Source organism: Crotalus tigris, unplaced genomic scaffold, assembly GCF_016545835.1.
Source record: "Crotalus tigris isolate CLP2741 ecotype Arizona unplaced genomic scaffold, ASM1654583v1 scf7180000019813.360662, whole genome shotgun sequence".
NCBI classification, from domain to species: Eukaryota; Metazoa; Chordata; class Lepidosauria; order Squamata; family Viperidae; genus Crotalus; species Crotalus tigris.
In genome coordinates, this window is record NW_024097723.1 from 273,265 (window position 1) to 290,293 (window position 17,029).

Below are 17,029 nucleotides of genomic sequence, written 5' to 3' on the forward strand. Positions count from 1 at the left end.
CGTGTTTAAGTTGTTGTTGCTCCACAACTGTTTTTGTTGGGTATTGTTTCGGATTGTGATGATAAAGAGATTATTTTAATGTTAAATTTAATTACTGCGGCTAGGCTGTTAATGGGGCAATATTGGAAGAAGGAATTTTTGCCTACTTTGCAAGAATGGTTTTTTAAAGTATCTTATCTAGCGGAAATGGCAAAAATTTCGGCTTTCTTGAAAGATCAATCGCAAGAGAAGTACCTCTTGGTGTGGAAAAGATGGATAAATTTTATACAATATAAGTATGATACAAGAAAATACCATCTAGCTTTTGAATAATTTATATTTAAAGTTTAAGATATTTATCTAGAAGTATAATCATTATTATTTTTTAATTTTTTTAATCTTTTTTTAATTTTATCTTCCTTTCTGTTTTTTATATATAATGGAGTTAAAGTATGTTATAATTTGTTTATTGAGTGTAATGATATTAGTTTAAGGTTTATTTGGGTTTAAAAAATTTTTTTTTTCTTTTAAGTTCTAGTTAAGCCTGTATTCAGCTCTGGGAAGAATGGGGGAGGGTTTTGGGGAGGGTTGGGAGGATTGGGGAAAGGGTTTTTATTGTAAAATTTTAAAAAACTTTTAATAAAATAAAGAGCATGCACGCTAATACTTGGAAACGAGGCACCTTCAAAGTCCTAATGTGTTTTAAGAGAGGCCCTCAATAATATTTTTAGTGCATAGAAAATCCATAACAAGGAAGGTGTTCTGTCAGGCAATTGGCCTCTAAGCTAGCTAAGATTTAAAGGTTAAAAATCAAACTTAGCTGCTCTTACTCCTGCATTTTTGCACTATTTGAAGCTTCCATATATTATTTAAGAGCACCTCATATACAGCACATTGCAGTAGTCTCCTGTAACTTATGGAAGTATAGATAATGACTAGCAGATCCAGCAGGTTCAGGAACAGCAAAACACACTAGATATAATAATACAACACATTTATTGCTACAATCTGTTTATTAATCAGACTTACATAGCCACTCATCTCATGAGAAATGTCTCTGGATGATGTAGAACAATCAGTAAAAAAGAATATATATATATATATATATATATATATATATATATATTATATATATATATATATATACCCCAATATATATATATATATATATATATATATATATATATATATATATATATATATATATATATATTACAAACCCCAAACAGTTTACACCAAATAGCAAACCAGAGTCAGGCCAAGGCTAACAAATACCTGGTAGTGCAATTATGGATTAAGGACATCTTTTTAAATTTAAAATATTTGTATTTTATCATTACATGCATTTCCATGATTTAAAGAAATGGATTGTTTGATCTACTGACTTTAAATGCATTTACAGATTCCAAAGTAAGTATGTTCTTGGCCTGAACCTACAGAAAAAAACTTCAAAAATAAATATTTTTGGTAATGTTCATTAAAATTAAACATCTGTATTTCCAATATATAATAGAAAAACAGAGAACATTTTTTTTCTTCCTCGTTTGTTGCTATGCCAAGATTTCCTATTACAGAGACATCTACAAAACACTAAACAAAAAGCTGATGGACTTTATTATAAAATGGAAAATTCTTCTGGAAAATAGGCTCATACAAAATGTCCACACAACTGTATAATGACTCCTACGACTGAGCCTCAATGTCTTGAACCTTGACATTTCCTAAGACATTCAGCAAGATGCCAAATATGTATCCCACTGGATGCCACTAACTGTACTTGTAAAATGCATGGTGGGAGGGGAAATATTCTCTTACACAAAAAAAAGCAGCCAAACTGTCCAGTTGCTTTTCAGCAAAACTGTGATTCCCAAAAGCGTGGGTATCTTGTGTATCAATCAGCTAAATTGTTGTAGAAATTTGAGGATCTTTCCCATTAAATCATCTGAAGTAATTTTCAGTGCTAGAATAAAAGAAAATATGTATCTAATATTTAATATTCATTTTCTTTTTCCTCATTGTAATTAGCTTAGCTCTAGTACACTATGCTTCATGGCATGGAGTTACACAATAAAATTATAGAATAACGGTTGGTTGCCCTGTCCTAGGATCTACTGTTACTTTCACAGAGGTGTTTCTATCTTTTTGAACGGAAGTCCGATAGCATATAATTATAGTCTATCAGTAATTTTAATAATACATTAGAATCTTGAGAGATGTTTGGATTCATTGCAGGATCCCTAAACTAGATTTCCCAATTCAGAGCAACTCTCAGTCTTTCTTTCTTTTTTCTTTCTTGCATTCTCTTGCAAGAATGGGCTTGCTATAGAAATTCTTTTTTCTACGCTTAACGACATACTTCAGTTTTTCCTTCCAGTACTTAAATCTTTCCAGGCCCAGTTTTAAAAATGTAATTCTCTAACCATTCAAACAAAAATTTAGTAAACATTTAGTATTTTAAAAAATACAATAAAGAGGATCTTTATTTGTATTTCTTTCCTTTAAGGATTTGGATAATGAGTACATGTGTAGTTTTTTTTTTTTTTTGTCGGATGAAGTTAGGATAAGGTAGCATCTAAAAGCTTGGAGTAATTTATTCCAGCAGCTTTTTTTCACTTGTCAGTTTTCCAAATGTACAAAAAAAGTCTTCCATTTCTTTCTGAAGAGTTTCATTTCTTCTCTCTGCATCTTTGCATGCCCTCTCCACATTGCATATTTTAATTTCCATTAAACGATGCCACTGCCGTTGCTGATCCAATTTTGAATGTAGATCCTTAACCTCTATGTCCATTTCTTTATTCTGTTGCTCCAGGCTGTTGGCATTAAAAAAAAAGACAGTGTGGTTTTTCATTTTACAAGTGCTTCATTTCTCTGGCTTTATTACGAGTTATTTTCATATCGAAAGTAGAAAGTACTTGAAAGGTTTTATTCTAGATTCTCAGTAACATAAATCAAGAGCCACAAGCTAAAGAAGGATGCTCAGGCATCGTTGTAATAACTTGGTTTAAAAAGTAACATCTCACTCATCTTGTCTCCTTTATCCGTGTCATGTGTTGAAATCACTACTTTCATTTATTCACAGGAAGAAAATGAATCTGACACTAGTAGCCCAAACACTGTATTGTAGTTCAATAAAGTGGCAATAAAAAAACAAAACTGCCCTATGAAATGTGAATTAGGGTGGTCGCTCAATACATGCAAATTATATGTGATTTATTTTTCTGCTTGCAGCTTGCTGTTTACTGTGCAAAGTGCAACCATATTAACTGGTCTTTCACAATGCATTGCTAGAAGTATATAAAGTACAAGAAAAATAGTTATTCTTATTATTGGTAGATTGTAATCTAATTTATCAATATTCATTCCAACCATTCCATAAATTTTTCCACAAACGATATTTCTGCTGCGTTTCTGACAATAGCAATGCATAGGATATTCAAATGCATGTTATGCTGCCTAGAATTGCTTTGTGCGCAACGGGCAACCATAAAAATTTGATAAATAAATAAATACAGTAAGCCCTGTCCCAGTTGTTGACATATTGTGAACTTGAATATTTACCTTAAAATAATAGCTTCATACTCTGCCCTCTGTTGGGCCATCTGCTTCTTTAGATGAGCAAAGTGGCACCGCAAGAAACTTTGACACGTGGAAATGTTGTTGTGTGAAATGGAGCATTCGCGACCGTTGTTCATCTGGCCTTGTTCCAAGCTGTCGGCTGTCCCTCAAATGTTTGTTGTCGTCTTATTAGCCCCTGGAAATTCTTCTTTATGCTTATGCCTGATTAAAAAAGCCAAAACTTCAGTTTTAATCCAAGCTTCGTATTATCTAGGTAATTGTTTGAAAAGCGCAATTGGCTTTTTTCTAGGTGAGGAGTAGCTTTTGGTTTTGCCTGTTCTCCAATTTGACACGGGACATGGAGGTCTTATCCCAGTTGCAGCTGTCTGAAGCTTCTCAGATGCTTGGAAATAATAATCCACTTTTATGGGATCCTTGTTTCACTCCTGATTTTGTTCTTGATAAGGAATGGGAAGCCCCTCACATTGCCATGCTTCCCATGTCGTCTTGCAGTAAGGGCTTAAGTCTGTCTGCCACCACCCTTTCATTATCCTCCCTTTCTCATATGCAGCATCAGTGGGAGGAACTCTCTTCAGTGAATTGCTAGTTACTTGCTTCCGTTCAAATATCTGCCAAGCTACTCTTGGCTGTGAAACAGCAGCAGCACAACTAGAGTGTACAAGTTCCCTTGTGTCTTTTGTATAGACAATAGAAATATATCCAGTCTACTTTAGATTCACTGGTATAAATAATTGGGATAAAAGGCTAGTAATGCCAGTGCAAATGGGTGATACCAACACAACATTCCCAACTTGCTGCCACCTATTATATGACAACTCCCATCAGGGTAGATGAGAAGATTAAAACTGTTGCGCAATACAAGTAAAAGTCATTAGGATAGGGAAAGCAAGATTAAGATATGATTATGTTTGTTTCTCACTATCTTTATTAAGTTGTTGGCAATGCTGAAGAATCCATTTACATAATTCCTCTGTTTAACAGTGAGTAGTAGAAATAAAGTAGTTTGGTATGTGCTTTCTCAAACTCCAGAAATACTTGTTACTGCTGCATGCCTGCCTGCCGGTTTGCCATCTGTGTTTTGCTTATTTAAGCAAATAACTTTTCTTGAAGAAAGAGATCTATATATTTTCCTGTAAGTAAAAAAAAATCTAACAGGAATATTATGGCAAATCATTCACTATTGAATATTCTTTCCTTTCCCATATGAACAAAACTGGAGAATCTTACACCAGCCATTCAAGAATATGAGACTGGAGAAATGTAAGTGTTCTCCTATTTGTATTCTTCAACAAATACTTTCCAGCTCCAATGTAAACTTCATTTTTGCTGATTTGTGTGTGTGTGTGGGTGCATACAGACATACACACAGATGTATACCCTGACATGTATGTATACATAAATGTAACCAGCAGGAGTCTGAAAGCTCAGAAGATTAAATATCTGGTCCTGGTGACCTACCTAGATCGGATCCTGCAACATTATCCTGGGGACACGTATATTTGCCTTCATTCATAACCATTTGTATTAATACATTAATACCTTACTCAGATATTGTGTCTTTCTGGAGCCTGAAAGCTGCAAAGATGGAATAGGAATATACTTCTGAAATGAATTCTGTGTCCTGAAGCTGTCCTCAAGCCATGCACCAAATGTCCATAATTTGTTGTAGCAGTGAGGCTATTCTTATCTTGCCCTTGTTCTCTATGTACCATGAGGGATAAATTTTAAAATGGAATCTTGAAACTGACCTTGATAAATAATACAAATGTGTATTTGTCTTAAATTTGCAATATGTCATTTTTGAATCAACCAGAACAGGATTGTTCCTGGCATCTGCAATATTTGGGGTATTGGAAAAATAGAACCATATTGTCCACATAAAGAACCAGAGTGAACATATTCTAGAGTTAATTTGCACATAAAATTACCATACTGGAACAAAACTCTGTGTTATATTTTGCAATTAATTATATAGAAATGAAATGATGAGCTTCTTGTCCTTTCAATATTTCTTGAGACATCATGTGCAATTTACTGATATTTTCAGTTATTTAATTTCACTATCCCCCATCCTCTACTCATAGTCAAAACCATAAAGTGTGGAATAAGATGCCTGCAAATATTCTTTTCTAAGTTGTTTGTAATTTATTTATTTATTTATTTATTAAAATTTATAGACCGCCCCATTCCCACAGGACTCCGGGCGGCTAACAATAAAAACACAATATAACTTAACAAGACAAACAATAAAGTAACATTCATCCAAGGGTCAGATTTTATAAACCCCAAGCCTGCCGGAAAAGCCAGGTCTTAAGCAGCTTGCGGAAAACCAACAGGTTGGGAGCGGTCCTAATCTCCGTGGGGAGCTGGTTCCAAGACGTTGGCGCCGTCACAGAGAAAGCCTCCCCCGCGGCCCCGCCAAATGGCAAGGTTTGTAAGGTTCTGCCTTTGATTGTTACTGAAATGTAGGAAGAGATACCTGATTTTAAGGTTTATTGGCATCTTTGATTTCTGCCAAAGTGGCGGAGTTGATTTTGATGGTTCACTCCAGATTCATCATGGATCTAGCTATTTTTCAAGAGACGTTTGGAGATTTCCCAAGTAGTCTGGCAGGCAAACCTCACATGCATCCCAATGAGCTCTTGTATGGAGAGATGATGAGAGTCTTGCCTCCAGGTACCCTTTTTCTGTTCACCAAACCTGAAGACCCTTGATTTCCTTAGGAGCTCATGGAGATGATGGGGCAAAAAGTGAATGATTGAACAATGATGGCAAAAGATAAGAAGTGAAGACTGAGTACAAGTATGAATTCAGATTCATGCCTATGCTACAGTATGGGACAAATAATTGTCTGCTCCCAATTAAATAATTGAAAGTTGTCTTTTTTTAAGATGACCCATACCATTTTCAGTAAGGGTGGATGAAGTGCCACTATTATATGGTAGCTAGACATTTTGCCTTTGGAGATTAACTGGAAATGTTAGTTGATACAGAATGTGACAGCCTATTTACACATGAACGAGAAACACTTCAGTAGTGTTCCCCCTGAAGTAAGGGTGCTGGCAATAATTTTCTGTGTTCAGAGCAAAATGCTGTTTTTGACCCCTAAGGCAGGAGTCCCCAACTCCCCGTCTGTGGACCAGTAGCATGCCAACAACCGGTCTGCACAAACAAGCAAAGACCCATCCGTGGGATGCAGGCAGCACACAAAACCATGCATTCTCTGATCTATGGAAAAACCTTTCTCCACGGAAATGGTCCCTGGTGCCCAAAAGGTTGGGGACCTCTGCTCTAAAGCAGTATATGGTATAATCCTTCTGTATTGGTGGTACCAGGTCTTCAACTGATCTGTCCATCCCGTGTGTTCAAACTCGGACAGATACTTTAATTCCTCTCCCGGGGGGATGTTAAGCAGATGTTCTTAGTGTGGCCCCCATTTTTATGGAATAGTCTACCTTCTGAATTTTGGATAGCTCCCATATTGGTAGCATTTAGGAAGGCCATGAAAATGGTCCTTAACTATTGGGTTTGGGGGGGGGCTAAGTTGTTTCCTCAGGCCACTTAAATGTTTATATGTAATGTATATGTTTTGTGGGTATCTGTGTGGGAGTTTATTGCACCTTGGAGTCTCTGTTGACTCGTGACAACTATTTGGACAAATCCCTGCAGTTTTCTTAGCAAGATTTCAGAAACAATGTGCCATTGTCTGTTTCCTAGGGCTAAGAGAAAGTAACTGGCCCAAGGTCACGTAGCTGGCTTCATATCTAAGATGGAACTAGAACTCATGGTCTCCTGGTTTCTAGCCAGATGTCTTAACTACTATACCAAACTGATTCTGGCTTTACCAAACACTGATTTTCAGTGATCCTAATTCTTATTTATTGTAAGTTGAATTTCATATTGGTTAATTTTATTGTTTAGAACTGCCCACACTCATGAAAATAAGTTCCTGTCCCTTCTTTTGTTTTGGAATATAATTTTCTGCGAGACATCCTCACCCTCCAATCCCCACAAGTTTTGGCAAAAAAAATATGCCTTTTTCTTTTTCACATGTAGCATATTACTGGTCTCAGAAGGTCTTGCAGCTTAAGTATCATTCAATATCTTGGCTGCCAACATTTCAATTCTTTTTTTTCTTCTTCTTGTGTCATATCCGTTATCGGACATTGGCGATCATCTTTTTTATCAGCAGCAAAAAAGTGTTGCTGAGTTTTGTCCAGAATCCCTTAGATTTTGAAGCCATGATGTTCTTCTTCTACCTGGACCTCGTTTGCCTTCAATCTTTCCCTGGAGGATTAAATGGAGTATGGCGTATTTTTCTGGGTGTCGCATCACATGTCCAAAATATTCTAATTTTCGTTTGTTAATTGTTTTCATGATTTATGGAAATTTTAACAGGCAGGGTCCCCCCCCCAATCTTCATTTTAAAAGAGAGAAATTCTGTTGAAATACCGTATGGACTTGGTGCAACCTCCTCCAATTAAGAATGTTACTGTACAGATGAGATTTAATTTATGCATTAGAGATTGCCAAAATTGAAAGAAGGAAACAAAGTTCTTCTGGAAGAAAAGGTGTGTGTGTGTGTGTGTGTGTGTGTGTGTGTGTGTGTGTGTTGTTTTAATTGTCCAATCATTCTGGCTTGTTTGTGGAGCATTCAGAGGGCATCAGATGAAAGGCTCTTCTGTGCTTTTCCCATTGCTTTTTTCCTTAGCAAAGAAAACCCATTAAAGAGATAGGTAAGAAATAAAATGGATGCATAATGTATTTTATGTATTATGGAATAGGAATAGTTTTTCTGAAAGCACCATTACTATGGATAACTAATACATTCATTAAAAAAAATACGTAACTGAAAACCATTTTAATGAAATCAGTATTGTATCCTCGATAGTGTCAATGGTAGCCACTGGCTCTGGATCTTTGTTGGATTTGGTATCCTCAAACCCAGAGAGTTTAGCTTTGGCATATCATTCTCACAGGCTGATGGCAGTGGTGGGATTCAGCCGGTTCGCACCACTTCGGCAGAACCGGTAGCTAATTTTTTGTTGCCCAGGCCCAGAATGGACTTCTGGAAGTGGCATCCCCACAGATAACCAGTTGTTCACATATTTGAATCCCACCACTGGCTGATGGCAAAGGGCTACATCTTATGAATTAAAGTTACAAAGGGAAAAAGCTTGGGAGGAATTCAGCTCATCAGTTTATGAATCAATTTATGAATCTGTGCACATGTGCATGGACCACACATTAGCAGGTTATAATCCCCAACTGAAGCATTAGAAATATGAAATTAATGTGCTGCATAATACATTTCCTCTCTTGCTCTTGCTGATGAAGGCAATTAGGGTGAATCTGAGTGTGAGCAGTGGCAATAGCCAAAAGATTTAGATCAGTGCGCTCTTAGCTGCATAGAATGGCTGGGTTTTCACTTCACCCAGTCTTTCTAGGATCATCAAGGTTGTGTCTCAAGGGGGCTAGATTCTAGTCTTCACCTCCAGAAAATGGAGTAGTAACTACTGTAGCTATTAAAATATAACTAGACTGGAAAATAATCATTGCCTTCAAAAGCACTTCTTTATTCCATTAGCACCAAGAGGTGGGCTCCTGACAAGAATAGGATAAGCATCTTTTGGGGGCAAGGGACACATCTGGAAATCTGAGAGCTTGTGAAAAGCACGTTCAAAAATATCTGTTGTGGCTAAATTGCCAATTACATAACTCTATATAGTATTTTGTTTAAGGAAAAACAGATTGCAGATTAAATGTATACAGGCAGGGTGGTGTGTGTTTATGTATGTCTGTGTATGAGCATGCATGTACAATAGTGTTAGACTCACAAACAAAAAGGGGTTATGAGATTGAAATGATGACTTTGACTGAACTGTAATTCAGTAAATCATTTAAATATCTTGGGTTCCCTCACACATTTCTGTTTATCCAAATAGGCCCTCAAATAGAGAAACAAAATATACATAAACATAAAACAGAATAACAGAAGTTGGAGGGAGACATTGGATTACTATGCACAATATTCTGCTTAATGTAAGAATCCAGATTAAAGCTCTCCTAGCAGATTAATCTAGATTACAGCTCCTCTAGCCTCTATTTTACCACATACATCAGTTCACTTACTGCTCTTACTGTTAGGATGTTTCTCCTAACATTCAATTAATGCTGTCATTTCCGTCTAAGTTTTTCTCTTCCCAGGGCTAAATATGTCCATTTCATTCAATCTCTGGGGAAACATAGGAATTCAGCAGAGCACAAAATGTAATCTTCCTCCCTCCCTTGTAGATCTATGGTACATGATAGCTACTGCAAAATGAATCATAGTTAAATCTTTGCAATTACTAGCAAGAAGAACCTGGAAATGCAATGTCACTAGAGAAGCATGAAATAGGCAGGTACACAGAATAAAATCACTTTCGTGCCACGCTGTTCTGTTAAAAGCCCAGAAGAACCAATTTGTCAGCCATTTCAATTGGTTTTAAACCTTGAAATCAAAACGTATGAAAACTGTATGGCTAGAGAGTAGCCACTAGGTGTCACTACTGCAGTTTATTTTCAAAATTGAAAGGGAAGAATAAGAAATCAATAGTTGCTCTCTTTTTAAAAATCTTTTTTACATATCATTATTTGATCTTTTCTGACTTAAACCCTTTAAAGCTTGATCTGTGACACTTCTAGTTAAGTAAATATAAATAAAAATGTCACGTTCCAACCATTCAGAAACAAAGGTAGGGTCTGAAAAATGAAGTGAAGAAAGATTCAAAGAAAGGAATATGAGAATCTCTGCCTTATAGCATGTCACAAAATGGAGTCCATAGAAGAAGGGCCAACAAAGGGAAAGTTAATTACCAAGTTATTTTAGGAATCCATGCAGAGGGAAGAAAGAGAGGAAAGGGAGGAGAGAAGCACCCTTTCTGGCCTATGCCACCTCCTCCCCTGATGCTCCGCTAACCTGTGTCACGTCTGAGCACTTTCCCCATCCCATGCAGTACCTCTTGCATTAACCTCCGGTGCACCCCACTGAATTGTACACCTCCTCTTCCTTTCCTGAACTGTGCAGCATTTTTTGCGAACCCCCATATACACTGAGATGGTTTGTCTTGTATGTACTGGAGGCCTGTAAAACTCTTAACCCGTCTCCCTCCATTCTTTTCCTCCCAAAATTAGCAGGACATGTTTGGCATTTTGCTGCTAGATTTCAGTGGCTTGGTTTTGAGGAGAGACCTGAGCCTATAGACTTTCAGAATAAGCATCTATGTGATTCCTCTTATGTAGTTTAGCAAAGATATTCTTGTTCAGAGTAAGAGCTTAAATATTGAAGTATTCAGCTTTTAAGAACAACACTGGCTTATAGTTTTGCCTGGAAGATTCTCAATCATCCAGGTCACGGTTGTCCCAAAGATGTCTTTCCAAAAGGCAACTGGACTTTCTTGTTTTTTTCCTTTGAAATTTTTTCTTTTTTCTTTGCTTCTCATCCAATTGCTGAGGACTGAAGAGGATTCTTGGATGAGAAGCAAAATGTTTTCAAGGGAAAAACCAAGAAAGTCCAGTTGTCTTTTGGAAATGTACCTTTGGGGCTTACAGTTTTCATTATGGTGAGCTGTGGGGTTGCTCTAATGCAGTGTTTTGCAGAGAATCTATTGAAGTTTAAATCCACACTGCCCAAAGCAAGAAAAATGGGTGGCCTGTTTTAATTTCTCATTTATTTGTTTTTATTTCTAATGTGCCAGGTATATTGTAACCAAACTAATATTTAAACTAATATTGTAATTCTTTCTGCAACCAATGTTAAATGCCAGTTATTCCATAACTGTATTTACTCTTACTTCTAGTATGAAAATGTCTCCATGGGAGTCTGTATGCTGAAATGAAGATTAGAATCACCTATTTATTTATTTATTTAAAGATTTATCTGGCTGCCCACCTTAAACACAATCTGGATAGCTCACAGTATAATGTTTGCAGCTCCATCCACTTTGTGCTCTGGTTTCAGTGAAGGCCTCAACAGAGGTGGAAGGGATCACTAAAGAAAAAGCCATTCCAAATGTAAACTGATCTAAGTGGAGTGGTCGATAGATAGTGGTTTCATCTAATGGCTGACCAAAATGAATCTTGACTCTTCCTAATTTTTGATCAATCATAATGGACAACTCTTTCTGAAAGACATGTGCATGTTTTAAATAGAAATTCTGTACCTATAATGTTGTTGTTTTTCCTTTTTGTTGTCTATGGAGATTCTCAGTCATCCAGGTCATATTTATCCCAAAGATGCTTTTTCATGAGGCAACTGGACTTTCTTGTTTTTCTTTTCATCCAAGAAGCTTCTTCAGCTCTGACTGGATGGTGGGGAATGGAAAGATTTATACTCTAAAATATAAGAAAAACAAGAAAGTCCAGTTGCCTCATGAAAAAGCATCTCTGGGATTTCTTTTTGTTGTTTTGTGTTGCATACCAAGAACTTTGATATGTGAGTTAAAGGATTGTTGGGGGGGAACTCATGAATTGTTAACCTAATCCCAAAGTAAAGAAATAAGTGACCAAAATAATCCCTCCCACAATCAACATTTTCTGAGATTCCACTAGTGTTATATTTGTATTAGCCTATCAGTAGCTGTAACATCCAATACAAATGGTTGCTTAGTGTGTTGGATGTTCTGATAGATCTACTTGGTAGATGAAATGATTAGCTTTTTTGGCTGCTGCTGCACACTGGATCCTGGATCATGTGCATTTCTGTAGATATGTAGTTTTCTCTTACATATAGTGCAAGTCTCCCTCCTAATTTTGTGGGCACTTGGCAATCAGGCTGCACTTACAGCCTCTTGCAGCATCTATCGTGTGACTGGGTTTTATAATGGTTTTGCTGAAAACCAGCTTTTATTTCCAATCTTCAGCAAAACTGGTTTTGGTTTGCTTAATGACCACTGCAATGGTCACCACTTTGCCATCATCATGAGTATGATTGTGATGGGTGGGCTCCAACATAATTCAAAATCGACCTGTACAATATACAGCATTCGATGGGCATACTTTTGTATTCCACATGTTACTGATCACAGTCCAAAACTGCTGCCTGGATTCTTTGGATATACCTAATACTCAAAGTCAAAGTCAAATAGGTTAGTTACCAACTTTTTCTATAAGGATGAAATTTAAAGCAACTGCTTCTTTGACAGGTGCAGCTGTTTGGGGATTTTATGATGATGCAAAAAACCTGCTTACGCTGGGCTTTCAAAGCCTTAAAACACCAGGCAAGCCCTGCATCCCCAGCTTCTTATATGAGCTGGGAAAATTTGTTATCACTGAACAGGATTTACAGCCCATAAAACAGATAAACTGCCTTTTGTGTGCAGATTCTCATTCAATGAACATATTTACAGCACACTGCACATAGTGCAATAATTACAATTATTCAATTCTTCTCACCTCTCCAGGGCAGTTATATCTATTCAAAGAGGAGGATCATGTTAAAAGGCAGAGCATACCAATAGACAGAGGTCTGTGCTTTGGAATCCCTTAAGTCTTTCTCACTGCTACTCCCTATTTAAATTCCAAAATATTTTAGTAGCAAAAGAATAAAATACCATGACACTCTTCCAAGACACAAGTTAAATAGCAAGTATTGAACAGAGTTTATTTTAACTATTTAGCTGATATATTTTAAGGTAGGCGTTTTCATAAGACAGATCCAATTGATATTTGGTCCATTCATATTTGTCAGAATTTACCTTTGGGAATTTTTATTTATTTGGCATATTTATCTCTGTTGTTTATAGTTCTGGGTTTAATAAATGTGCATGATAGCATGAATAAAGATCAGAGGAATTCAGTCACTGCTCTGCAAATAACTAAGGGGAAAAAAAGAACAGTGAATAAAAATTGAATGTTGATTTAAATGCATGAGAGGGTATGAAAGAGAATTGTTGAGATGTTCATCCAGCCCTCCAAGATAGTCACCAACAGCCAAGAAAGAATTGTGCACGGCACTTAAAAAGGTACCTAGGGCATTGGTGGTATATAGGATCAGCTATATAGGTCACTACCATCCATAGGCGTTCCATCTTCTTCTTTGGCATCTCTTGAATACCGGTGTGGACAAATACAAATTTGGAAGTTTTGTATCTTGTGTTTAAAATTCAGGGTGGCTGGGATTCTACGGCTCCTTCTGCGGCCCAGGAGGTTTGCTGCCCAACACAATTAAGGCTGTCTCAGAGTTAGTGTTGAAGATTCCCACAGTGATAGCCCTGAAGGACTTCAACATCTGCTACTCTATCTAAAAGAAATGCAGGGTTTCATGGTTGCCGTGACAACCTAACAAGTTTCAAAATACTAAAGAAAAGTGGGCTGGTGCCACAAATAGCAAAAGGCTAGTTGCAAACTTTCTTTCCTGGATTGGATGATCAAGAGAAAGTGTTGTGATTCCTTGCCAGTCAGTGGATCTGGCAGTTGAGTCTGAGGAATCAGATGAGGAGGAGGAGCCTGGAGTGACATTAGAGTCAGAGGAAGGCTCTGAGGAGCTCCAAGACTTACAGTCGGACAAGGAGCCTGACACCTCTACTTGCGCTCAGGCTGAGACACAGCTGTGCTGGGAGCCTGAGTTGGACAGTGATGAAGAACAGTTGGGACAAATCCAGGATGCACAAAAGCGCAGGCAAGAGAAGCGAGTAGGACAGAGGAATGCAATGGGGCGGCTCCAAAGGCAAAGGAGAAGGTATTAGGAAGCCACTCCTTGGCTGAATTATAAAAAGGAAGGTGTGGGAGGTGCTGGTTGCCAAAGGCAATCCTTCGTGTTGAGGATCGAGTTTCTGTGGACTGTGTTTGTTTGCCTTGGATATTGACTCAGGTCTATGAGAATAAAAGAGGTTGGTTTTTTCTTGCAGTTCCTGCCTGTTTCTTGGAAGAGGGGTTTCTCCTTGTGAGCATAACAAGGATCATGTAGGCTGGGACAGAACAGAAAACAAGTTATCGACATCTTGAAAGCCATCCAATTTGTGACGATCTTGGAGGGCTGGACGAAGTCAAAGATAAGCAGAGCAAGCAAGCAAACCAACCAGATTTGATCTAGAGAAGTCAAGAGCTTTTGTGTTTTTCTGTATTTTGTTAACATTGGGGAGTGGATAAAGCTACCTAATTTTACAGGTAGACTTTACTTACAACCATTTGTTTAACCATAGTTCAAAGTTGTGATGATACTGAAAAAGTGACTTATGACTGGTCATTTGAAACCTTCCCAGGGGGCTTCTGACAAGCAAAGTCAATGGGGGACGCCAGACAAACACAGTGGTTTACTTAACGATAATGACCAATTTTTTTTTGTAAAATTAGGCACAGCTCACTTAATGTCCACATCACTTAGTAACAGAAGTTCCAGTGCCAATGTGGTTGTATAATCGAGGACCAGCTGTGATCCAAAAACAATCCTGTACTGTTGTTAGAGAATCTTCTGACTCCAATGCTGAAGAGGAGGAACAAGCAGACTCCATCTGAAGTTCAAGATCCAACAGACTGTCAATGACCTCCTTCAAGTGACGTGATTGACTTAGTGCAATTGGTGACTAATTCCAATAGTAAGAAGTCATCGCTTGTCCTTGGGAGAATGCTGAAGAGGGAGGGGGCCAGCAGCAGCAGAGGGTGGAAAGTTTAGACATCGGATGCATTTTGGCTGTATAACAACATCCTCCAGATCCCTCTTTTGTTGGAAATAACATTCCAGCTTCCAGGTTTCCCCTGCTTGTAGCCCTTCTGTGGAATTCTCTGGTGTTGCACTTATAGACTGTCTTGATTGCTCTTGACATTCCTGCCTCTGAATTCTTCAAACTAGCAGCTTGTTCCTCTGGTATAATTTATGAGGCAAGCAATCTTTCCTTCAACTCTCCAAGACCTTGTTTAAATTACCAGCTCTTAGCTCTGTCTTGGCTATGATGGAAGATTTATAACATGCTAATTAAAGTTTTAAGGTTTGTAATTGCCTTACTTTCTGCTTGCAGTCTGAGGCTTACATAGCACAACCATATTAATGTGGACTTTCTCCATATTAAACTTTGAATCAATTATATGACTAAATAATACTTATATCCACTAATATTCTAATATTGTCCAAGAGTTGACTTCTTTTTGTAAAACCAGGATGTTCAGAATTAACTATTTAAGGGAATGAGGTTTAAAGACTTTGAACCAATATCACAGTCAAAATTTGAGCACATATTAAAAAGATTTTGAATATCTTCATCAGTTTTCAAAATCAGTTGTAAAAATATCAATAAAAGATAAAAAAGCACAAGACTGAGAATATCAATAAAAACTTGTTCCAATCAGCGGGAAAGACATTTATACCAGCTTTCTTACCCAAATTCATTAATGTAATAATATCCATTACTTCTTGAAGTTGCAATAATGCAGCTAAATACATTGTTTGATCCTGAGCGATCTTTCGGAGACTTTTTAATGTTAAAACATATTTTACTTCCTTTTTCTTTTTCTTTTTTTAAAATTGTATTCTTTATTGTGAACTGAACCCTCGACCTTCATTTAAATCAAGATACCATAATGCTTCAGGACATCTGTGTATTGAGCAATCTTGCTCTCCACATTTTTCTCGGCTTGCTTTCAGAGTTTCATAAGCTGTTTCTTCTTTGTGTAATGAACCTTGGCCTTCTCTTTGCGCTTCTCTTCCAGAGTGGCTGTGATGGCCTGGTACTTCCACCCAACCTCATGGGCAAGGTGGCCTAAATAAGCAAACTTGCATGTGGGTTTGAGATGGATCACTTTCAGAGCAGCAGGGATAACCATTCTCTTGCGCTTATCATAAGGTGAAGGAATGCCATCAAAAACCTTTAGCCTCTCTAAGGTGACTGACCATGTTTGGTTTTGTGAGGGACTGTTCTCAAACTGTTCTCCAGAAAATTCGACTGGGAGCACAGAAGTGATACGGGCCACGGGATGGGTTGGTGTTCATCCACTTGCGGAGGAAAGCAAGGTATTTCAATTTGTTGCGGTAGAAGTTGCCAGATATGTTAATCCCTTCATATCGTACAACTACAACTTTGCGCCCCAGCAACATTTGCTTAGCCACAATGGCTGCAAGGCGATCCAGCAAATGGTCATGTCCATCAATCACCAATACCTTCGGCTCCATCATGGCAGCTCCTCGGTGGCCACAGGGAAAAAGACTCCACCCCCTCACATCCACCAAAACATATTTTATTTTCATTGATGCCTTTAAATCAATGGGAAAATGGCTGATTTATCAAATTTGAATAATTATATATTCACACTGAGATGTCATTCAGAAATCACGATGTATCTAACAAACCAAATTCCATTAAATAAATAAGGATTTAGCAATTGAAAAATAGAACTTCATTTACCTGAAACTGTACTGTAATCAAGTAAAAAAAAAATCCAAACTTTGATTAAAGTCACTACAGATGATTACCATCAGGCTAAAATAAATGAAGAAAAATTT

General features: G+C 37.4%; 1 pseudogene; it reads right to left on the minus strand.

Annotated features, from left to right (window-relative positions):
* Positions 1-16,031: 16,031 nt before the first annotated feature.
* Positions 16,032-16,726, minus strand: LOC120317740 (annotated as a pseudogene).
* Positions 16,727-17,029: the final 303 nt, after the last annotated feature.